The sequence below is a fragment of the Mastomys coucha genome, unplaced genomic scaffold (assembly GCF_008632895.1).
Source record: "Mastomys coucha isolate ucsf_1 unplaced genomic scaffold, UCSF_Mcou_1 pScaffold20, whole genome shotgun sequence".
In the NCBI taxonomy this organism is placed as follows: Eukaryota; Metazoa; Chordata; class Mammalia; order Rodentia; family Muridae; genus Mastomys; species Mastomys coucha.
Genome location: NW_022196903.1, coordinates 77292764 through 77303370, shown reverse-complemented (window position 1 = coordinate 77303370; position 10607 = coordinate 77292764). Strand labels below are relative to the sequence as shown.

The 10607-nt window shown below is 47.9% G+C and overlaps 1 pseudogene; it reads left to right on the top strand.

Moving 5' to 3' along the window:
- The first annotated feature begins 612 nt into the window (after positions 1–612).
- On the top strand, positions 613–1044 carry LOC116099945 (annotated as a pseudogene).
- The last annotated feature ends 9563 nt before the right edge of the window (positions 1045–10607 follow it).

Genomic DNA, 10607 nt, shown 5'->3' with positions numbered 1-10607 from the left:
TGTAACTCCAGCCCCAGGGGATTCAACTCTGTCTTCTGTCCTCCTTGGTCGGTCACTCTACACTAATGCATGCCCACATCATTTAAAATTAAACATAAAAACAATTTCAACACCCCCCCCCGAGACCCAATCAAGTAGAGCTCATATGGCCCAGGCTCATTTCAATGTCCTTATGTAGACAAGAAGGACTTTGAACTTCATATCCTCCTGCCTCAGCTTCCCAAGTGCTGGAATTACAGGTAATCACCACCATGCCTGGCTTATGTAATGCAGGTAACTGATCCCAGGTTTTGTATACTATGGACAACCTATCTACCAACCGAACTACATTCCCAACCCAGTAGCTAATTATATTTATATCCACATGTACTCTGTTTTGTTTTGTTTTGTTTTGTTTTGTTTTGCTTTTCGAGACAGGGTTTCTATGTGTAGCCCTGGCTGTCCTGGTACTCACTCTGTAGACAGGCTGGCCTTGAACTCAGAAATCTGCCTGCCTCCCAAGTGCTGGGATTAACGGCGTGCGCCACCACCGCCCGGCCCCGAATGTACTCTTATGCACTTTAAAAATTCACAGGCTAGTGTCCTTTTTTCCTTTCTGCTGGGTACCAGCTGCTCAATGTTGAAATGGGCAACATGAAACCCAGGAAAGTGGTGGTAGTCCTGACTAGATGCTACTCCAGACACAAAACTGTCATTACCATTGATGATGGCACCTCAGACCACCCATACAGCCAAGCCCTGATGGCTGGAATTGACTGCTTTCCCCTAAAAGTGACAGCTTCCATGGGCAAGAAGGAAATTGCCAAGAGATCCAAGATCAAGTCCTTTGTGAAAGTTTATAACTACAACCACTTCATGCCCACAAGGTACTCTGTCGATAATCCCTTGGACAAAACCGTTATTAACAAGGATATGTTTAGAGATCCAGCTTTAAGATGCAAGGCCAGGCAGGAGCCCAAGGTCAAGTTTCAGAAGCCATACAAGGCAGGGAAGAACAAATGGTTTTTCCAGAAGCTTCACTTTCAAGTATATTTTTATTTTTGATTCTGTCATTAAAAATTAGAAAAAGAAAAAAGAAAAGAAATGCACAGGCAGGCTTAGTAATAAAAACATAGATTAATTGTTAACTTTTATATGAATTCCATATTAGAATTCATAAGACATTTGAGATATAGTGAGTTAATTTTTCCTGTCATTCAAGTTGGCTTTGCCAGTCTTTTTAGCTTTTAAGTCAGAAAAATGTAAATCACGCATGTGACTCATCTTTGTGATTTACATTATGCTACAGTAGCTGTTCTGGGTCTTCTGACAAGAAATTCTAGACATATTACAGGGAGGAAAATTGAGCTGTGAAGTCAAAACAATTAGCCTCAGCTCATGCAAACGCTAGATGCTGTTTTTTATGGATGTGCGTGGCTACAAGGCTGGGGCAATAAAGGTGCTGGGGTAGAATGTGTTTGCTTGCCTTTAAGTGGCTTCGTGAAGGTCTAATGCCCTTCTGCCCTCAGCTTGCAACATCTCAACAGCTGTTCCCATGATGCTCACAAGATTGGTAATGTTCTGAAAAGGATCTGCAAGCCACACTGTTGGCTTCTCTCCCATGTCCCTGTGACGACCCCCCCTACTTCCCCCAGGGAGGCCTTCACTACAGAAGAGGCAGGATGAGGGAAAGTGGGAAGAGGGACAGTGGAAAATACCTCAAATTCCAAATTCACTCACAGAAAGGGAGCAGAGGACTCCTGCCCCAAGGTCCTTCCTTAGCAGATTACGTTGATCTAGTTGGTGGCATGTTGTCACTTCCGTTGTTATGCAGTGATGTTTCCAGTGTTGAGCTCAATTCTGGACACTGCCATAGGTTTGGAAGTGCCAAGAGACTGGAAGATAGAGCCATGACAAGAGCCATGGTGAATGCTAAAAGAGGAAGTGACCAAGTTCCATGATAAAGATGGTTTTCAAACTAATAAAAGATCTGGGAGGGGGGAAATAAAAAGCAAACTGTGAACCCAGGAAACAGAACTGGACCCGAGGCCCTGGAGGTCTCATTAGGATCTCGCTGTGAAGGTTTCCAGAGTAAGTGTGGGCACAGCTCTGTACTTTAGAAAAGTCTGGTAGGTTCCATAGAGGAGGACAAATGAGAGGGAGGAGCTTGAAGCAAGGGGACACTAAAGGCAAAAGATAAGCAAGGAAATAAGGGGCTGGAACAGAGAACAGCAGCCACAGGAAGAGTTCCAGGTTGTGCTCATGCTGTTCCTCTGCTGTTTGGGGCACAGGAAAGAGGGCCTGGAGCCCTTCCTTCCATTACCATAGTCAAAGATGTGGGAAGCCCTGGCAGTAGGCTTCTACCTGGGAACTATAAAATAAAGGAATGTAGGATTGATTCTTGGAGGACAGACTGGAACACATAAGGAAGAAGAGGCATATTCTGGCTGACAGTTCAAGAGTACAGTGCTTCATGAAGTGGGCTGGAGTGTTGCTGTAATCTTAACTCAAGGTCTTAGCTCAGGTGCACAACCCACAGAACACACCTTGATGACAGATCACTGCAATAACATGAGGTTTATTGATCCAATGCGCGGGGTCAATGCACATGGTGTTGCTCATCCTTGCAGGGAGAGACAACCTCGAACTCAGAATGTACACATCATTTATACCTTGCAGAGGGCAGACCTCAGCAATTGGGCTAGCTGGCTTACTCTGGTTGGTGGAACACAGGACAAAGGATCTCATCAGGCATTGGGTGGCTTGCTCAGGGGGCTATTCTTGGCTTAGTTAGCCAACTTCCCTATCCAGCTCTGCACCTGGCCTTGAAAAGTCTCTGGGAAGGGGTTGAGTAACTAAGTGGTAGGGGGGATTCTTGTCAGCAAGGCCAGGGTGACAGTTAGTGGTCTTTTTCGAAATTCACCCCAGGGAGGGGTTGGGGAGTTATTCCAAGAATTGCTAATCTTGTTTTCATGGACCTTAATGTCATTGCGACCACCAGTTATTTTTGTTTTGGGTGGTCTTAGCCTGGTCATTCTGACTCAACATCCTGACCACCAGAACTTTGGTTTTACAGCATATCCTTGCCTATCTCTGGAACACAGCTTCTTAGTGCTTCTCAGAACACACGCAGACAAATGGCTGAAGCTGCTGCTTGCTGCTGTAGAACTTTGTTTCCACACTGCTTGCTGCTTTCCAGGAGCTGGAACATGGCTCCCTTATCTTACTGTGAAACTTTATTTCTACATTCTCGGACAGTTAGATTTTAGCTTTATTACTTCAATGTAAGGTGGCTGATCATATTGCATCACTGTTATAAAAAAGAACCAAAGGCAGTGAACTTCTCAACTACCCAGACACCTCACACTGAGGCCCCATGTCGGGACCTTTCTGCTTGTTTCTTTCTGTTGAGTTTCAGCTGAACCATCAGCTGCTGGGGAGCCATTCTGGGCAAGAAGATGACTGTTGGAGGCCTGAGGAAAATGGACAAAGGTGGGCCTGCACAAGGGATGTGAGGAAAGCAACCTTCCACTTCCTCCTCTAGATCCTGTTTCCTGCCACAGCCTGTTCTGGCTTCACAGTGACTTTCAGCTCTCCAGACCCAGAGCATGGGCCAGACCAGACCCAGAGACATGTTACCTGCTCTTATGTTTTATTTTCATTTTGAGGACAGGATCTCATATATTCCAGGCTGACGTCCAACTTGCTGCATCATAGCTGAGGATGACTAGCTCCCAACCCTCCTGTTTCCCCAATGCTGGGATTACAAGGTCTGCCACTATACCTTGTTCCAGTGGGGCTAGGAACCCAGGGATTCATGCATTCAAGGAAAAGCACTCTACCAACTGAGCTACACTTCCAGTCTTGGACTGCCTCTTGGGTACTTTGCCATCAACTCTAAAGGGAAGTCACTGGGGGTTATTGTTGGCCCAGTGTGGTTTGTTGTTGTTGTTGTTTGTGTGTGTTAAGATCTACTCACCTGGCTAGGACACTAGGGAAAGAAAGGCAGGAGAGGCATGCTGTAGCCCACGTCTGCCCTGACCGCAGGCTCATATGAGAACAGATGTGGCAGGAACAGCATGGGGCTGCAAGACAGGCAAGGGCAACACAGAAGGCTTCCTGGAGAAGGTGGGATTTGAGGCTGTCTTGGAGACTGGGTGCTATTTATTCTAATCTCAAATAAGAAAAGAGATTTTGACCCTTAAAATGTTTGAATTCACCGGACAGTGGTGGTGCAAGCCTTTAGTCCCAGCACTTGGGAGGCAGGCGGATTTCTGAGTTTGAGGCCAGCCTGGTCTACAGAGTGAGTTCCAGGACAGCCAGGGCTAAACAGAGAAATCCTGTCTCCAAAAAAAAAAAAAAAAAAAAAAAAAAAAAAAAAAAAAAATGGTGTTTGAATTCTGGTGGTCATGGTTGTATATGTCTGTGATCCCAGCCTTCTGGAGACAAAGGCAGAACTATGGAGAGTTTGAGGCTAACCTGGGCTACATAATGAGAATTTGTTTCAAAAGCCCATGAGAAAACCAGGCGTTTAGTCCCAACACTAAAGAGGCAAAGTCAGGCAGGTCTCCGTGAGTTCCAGGACAGCCAGGACTACATAATGAGAGATCTTGCCCCAATGCAAACAAATAAAAACAACCATAAAGACACCTCCACAAATCAAAGCATAAAAAAGGAAAACCCAAAAAGATTGGGCTCTGACAAACTCTGCAACACTCTGTACACACTGGGTTCTTGAGGCTTGAAAAGTGGGAGTGGGGAGACCCTTCTTCCGTGCCTCCAGGCCTTGATATCTCCTGTACACCTGAAAACCACCTGGGAAGAAAGTCAGTCAGCATCCACAGAGGATCCCAGCCCTGGCTGAGGAAAAGCCACATCCTTTCCCAGGAGCTCTGAGATCTCGGGGATCGGAGGGGATGGGAAACAGTTGTTTCTATTTTTAAGTCAGTCCACTGAGAGTCCCTGGACACAGGGCTTACAGACATCATAGCATCAGGCTAAGTAAGAATGGACTTACATTTCCTCTTCTGGTAGTCCAGGCCCCTGCCCTCTCATCACTCTCCCTGGGTGGGATGCACTCTTTAGAGAAACACTGAAGAGAAGCTAGAACTCAGGAGAATCATCCTCTACTAGTGGTTTTCCAGGCCCTGGGTTAGCTTATGCACTGGTGCCCAGGCTTGGGCTCTTCCGGAGCCAGTACTGTGTGCTGAGTTTCCTCTTCTGCCTCTCAAGATGCAGTGTGTGTCTCGGGGGTAGGGGTGGGTGGATTGCCTAGTCTGTCCCACGCGGCCAGGCATGTGCGGTTCAGTGACTGCCTGAGGCCTAAGCAGAAGGGACAGCAGCGCTTTTCCTGAGACAAGTGGGAAGAAAGTATCAGCCACGGCTGACCGAGCTGTGACCCAGGGCCCAACACAGAGCCAATTAGCAGTCACCACCATGGTGGCAGGCTTGCCACAGTTTCCACAGGAGGCCCCCATGTGCAGCTAGAGTGTCAGGCCGAGTTAGCACCAGGAGGCTGAGTGGAGCCCAGCTGCCTAGATAGAGGGCCATGGGTGATAACACTCCCACTGGGCTCTAGTGGGGGTGGGGGGACAAGCCAGAACAGAGAGACCTGCGAATAGGCATGCCTCCACTCACAGACGCATGTGCCAGCATGTTACTGGATGTGTTTGTGTACATGCTTGTCACTGAAGGTTTGCATGGCTGTGGCCTGGCTGTGCCTTTGTGTGTCCCGTTAGCACATCCAGTGTGTGCCTGCCGTGTACACTCGGAAGCCTAGGATGAAGCAGTCCACAGTCCTTGTCCTTGTGGAGCTGGAGGTCCAGAGGGATAGGTGGGAAATGATTAGGCATCTACTGTGTACTCTCTATTGTGAAAAGGTAGATCTGGAGACAGGTGCAGCTTTCTCCTCAGCTGCTGTCCGCAGGGTGGGCCTTTCTGAGGGAGAAGTGAGTGGAGTGGAGTGGCAGCCAGTTGGTTTGAAGGAGGAGAGTGGCAGGCAGGGCAATGACCAGGGCCAGAGTGAGAGGAGCTGGAGGGGAGGGAAAGGATGGGAACTGGAACTGGAGTGACAGGAGCACAGTCTTCAATATGGACCTACCTTCCCAGCCCAGATTTGAGGTCCAGCTCTGGCCTTTTCCCTTAGACCAGCCACGTAGCTGGGCACACAGGGCTTACACACACAGCACCTGGCACTGTCTGTGGTGGGTGTACTCAGCTGTACAACCCCAGCTGAATGCTCTTGGTATCCAGGGGAAGGAATCAGAGCCCTCAAAACCTGGTATGACCTTGGCACCCTAGCCAATGGCTAATCTTGAAGCAGCCTCCTTGTGGCCAGAGGCAAGGATGCCCATGGGGGACTGAGATGCAGACTCTCTCAGCCCAGACTTTTACTCCCTACTGCCTCTTGTATTCAAGGGCTCTGAGCTCCAGCATGTCATGGAAAACTGGCTTTTAACCTTGAACTCCATTTCCCAAGACCCATAGTCCCAGACAAAGAGCCCAAGGGAGAGAGCTAGGTTGGCCTATCCAGGTGGCCTTAAGGAAAGTTGGGTGACAACAAAGAAAGGGAAGGGGCATTGTTTGTCACCATGCCAAACCAGTGGAACTCTCCTCCCTTCAGCTGAAGAAGTGTGTGATGTTATTCCTGGGGAGATGTGAACAAACACCCATTTACCCCAAACAGGAAGCAACAACTAACCAAAGTGCTGATTCCACCAAAGTCCAAGTTTGAACCAATGGGTTTAGTGGGGTCATTGATGTATAAGTGAAAGGTTAATTCAGGAATATGATCAACTGAAGGCAGATAAGTCACTGAAAGCAACCCCAGTATGGCTGACAACTCACAAAATGGAGCCTTAGAATTCTGCATGCCTTGCAGGCAGCTCTACAGGTCGGGGAGTCTCCAGAAGCCTTACTGCTTTATACAACCTTGTAGAGGAAGAAGCCTGTGCATCTGGTCAGTTTCAGGGACTTTCTGAGACTTACAGATTGCTTAGTTCCTGAGTTTTGAGACCCTCCTGTGAGAGGCTCTCCAGCCTCAGGAACTTTCCTCCAGGGTAGAATGTTTCAGCTCCGGGGTTATTGCTGCAGCAAGAGGAATAGCTTGGGTGTCCTGAGAACGTTAGGTGGGAGGCCCACAACTGTCTGTGTCCTTTATCTATGAGTGGGCGCATACATTTATGTTTGATTCAGGCCAAACTGGAGCCATCCTGCTAGCCTCTGAATATGAGTATGTCCCATGTACCTTTGTACTGTTTGGCCTCTGCCCTGTTCACTGCAGGGACCTCTCTGTGTCTGAGCTTTTCTGGGAGACTGAACAAATGGCCGAGTGTCTCCAGGTTTGTCATTTGGCTGTCAGCCTCTGAATCTATAACACCTTCCTCTCCAGTTGACCCAGAGGCTCTCAAAGAGTAAACTGCAGGCTTCAATTTCACCTGGGCCACAGATGGCCACAGCAAGTAGACACAAGCAGTCTCCTAAGATGCTACTCTGTGATCTAGGTCAGCATGAGAGTGAGCGCGCGCACGCACAAGCACACACACACACACACACACACACACACACACACATGCACACACGCATACATGCACGCACGCGCACACACACACACACACACACACACACACGCACGCACGCACGCACGCACACGCATGCACGCATACACACACACACACATACACACACACACCCTGTCCAGTCTCTGTTTCTCTCCTGTTGGCCTCCCACCCTGAGGGTGCAAGGAGGCTGATGATGAGAGAGGTGAGAAAAACATAGTAACACCTTCCAGTGCAGTGTAAACTGAATTTCCTGGGGATGATGGGGTGTGATGAAAAAAATAAATCAAAAAAAAAAACAAACAAAAAACCCCCCAAAAGAAACACTTGTGTCAAAGAATCAATAACGTTGGTTGAGTAGAATGTCCACCGTTGTGGAGATTCAGAATGTTGCAGATCTGGAGTCAAATTATCTTGGGCTATCTTTAACTACCTTAGTAGTCATATACTGGCTCCCTCTGTGTATGACCTGACATCCTGTGACTTATCAGGTAAAGTCCTTTCTAGAACGAAAAACACACCGTTAGCTCCCACAAACCCAAAGTCTAAGAATGGCATCAGATGGCATCTGTCTTTAACAGATTTTGCTGCTTCTTTGTGACCTGCCATCCTGCTGTTTCCACCAGTGTGTTTTTATAGTTTCTCAGTTTTATGTTATCATAAAAACTTCATAAAACTGTCTCCTGGGCTGTAGTCATTCATATTGGACTCAGAATAAAATCCGTTTTCCCCCTTTTGAGGTGAGAGCTGTGTTTTTGCATCCACACTACAGACTTCTGAGTGTCTCCCTCCAGCCTAATGTGGGATCTGGCCAAGCAGTGAGTGAGCAGACATGGCCCTTCCACACAGTGTAGAAACTCCTGGAAAGTTGCTTCAGATCAAGTAGCCAAGAGGGTCCAGTGAGGATAGTGGGTTGTGGTGCAAACCGGAAGCTAGGAGAAAAAGCAGTGGCCAGCTTGGCTGGAGGTGTGTACAGAATCTGCAGACTGCAGCCAGACAAGGGTGGGGATGCTTCAGGCAGCTGCCTTTGCTGGAGAGAGGCTGGAATGATGAAAAGCAGGGCTGGCCACATACAGGCTCCACCAAGGCCAACTACCACCTCAGCAAAGGTGCAGTGAGGAGCAGATGCAGGAAGGCCGGGGACTCCAGTCTCCTGAGCACTCTGTGTCCTTGTTCCTAAGGCAACAGCTCCCTCCCAGGTGCCTCGTGGAAACTGTGGAAACAAGGACCTGAACCTCTGCTCGTGGACACATCTGGGAGGGCCAGGAGTCAGTGAGTCTGAATCATGTGGACCCTCGTTCCCCGCCAGCAGAGATGAACACTGTGGCGTCCACCCTAAGGTGGTTATAGGTGAGACAGAAACTCCATCCTTTGTGCAAGAGTCAGGTGCTGGAGGGAGGTGGCTGGAACAGGAAGGCCTGGGAACTGTAACCAGAGGACCCAGACCACACCCAGGAGCAGCCTTTCCCATAACCAGCCTTTTCATTAATGTCTTCTCGGCACAGGTAGTCTCCACATGAATAAGATGGTTACCACAGACCTGGCAGGCTGCCAGTAAGCAGCATCCTTCCACACCCTCGGCTCAGTGATTAAGAGCTTTGGCTGTTCTTCAGGAACCCTGCAATTGGTTCCCAGTATCTACATAGTGGCTCACATTGGTCTGTCACTCCAGTTCCAGGATATCTAACACCTTCTTTTGACCTTTTTGGGCACTGCAGGCCTATGGTATACAGACATATATTTAGGCAAACACTCAGACACATAAAATAAAAACAAAATCTTTAAAAATAAATAAATAGAATGAAAAAAATATGGAGGCTGTGGAGATGGCTCAGTCATACCGTTAGGATGTCCCCCACATGCAATTGCCATGGCTTTGCAAGCGTGGGAACCTGAACTCAACCCTAGAATCCACATAAAAAAGCCAAGCTTGGCAAGTTTGTGCTTGTAGAATTAGTGCTTGGGAGACAGAGACAGCTGAGTCTCTGGGACTCACTGGCCAGACCAATGAGCCTCACATCAGTGAGAGATCCTGTATCAAAACCAAACCAAACCAAACCAAACCAAACCAAACCAACCTAAAAAAACAAAACACCAAACCAAAACAAGGATCAATACCATTGTTGACCTTTGGCCTCTACATTCACATGCATAATGTGTATACACACCTGTATACATGTGTTCATGTCAGCACACATAATAGAAACAAGGTCTTTCTGTGTGTCCCTGATTCACTTGAACCGATGTAGCTGCACACTTGTAATGGTACTCTGACCTCTACTCCCAAATGCTGTGGTTACAGGTGTGCACTACCTGGTCTGGCCTTGCTTGTTACTTTAATGCAGGACACACTGCTGATGCCAACAAGAAATGCTTTCTTAGAAAGAAAGGAAGGAAGGTATTCAGGCCCAACTCCCCAGCAACATGCCGGCTCCCTTTTGGATGAATCCTGATCCTGATCCCTCCCATCACACACTTGTGCACCTGGCTGAATGATATGTGGTCAGGATGTTCTGTGCTGACCCGGCAACTGCAAACAAAAGAGAGCAGAGGCATGTGAGGGAGGAGTGTATTTGCTTTGAGGAGTTCCAGAGAGATGGTGGTATGTGTACATGTGGAAGAAGACTCCAGAAAACCATGTGTGTGTGTGTGTGTGTGTGTGTGTGTGTAATATTTGAAGAGAGGACATTCCAAGGCACTGTATTATTGTATTTACTTCAGTGGTTATTAATGTGACTGGGCCAGGCATGGTGCCACACACTTCTCATTCCATCACCCATAGGTAGGTGGATCTCTGTGAGGTCAAAGCCAGCTTGATCTACCTACAAAGTGAGTTAGAGGCCAACCAGGGCTATACAGTGAGACCTAGTCTTTTTACTTTTTTCTTTAAGAAGAAGAAGGGAGAGGAGGAGAAGAGGAAGAGGAGGAGGGGAGGAAGAAGAGAAAGAAGGAGTAGAAGAGGGGAAGAAGAGGAAGAGGAGGAGGGGAAGAAGAAGAGGAAGAAGGAGTAGAAGAGGGGAAGAAGAGGAAGAGGAGGAGGGGAGGAAGAAGAGGAGATGAGGTTCTGGAGAG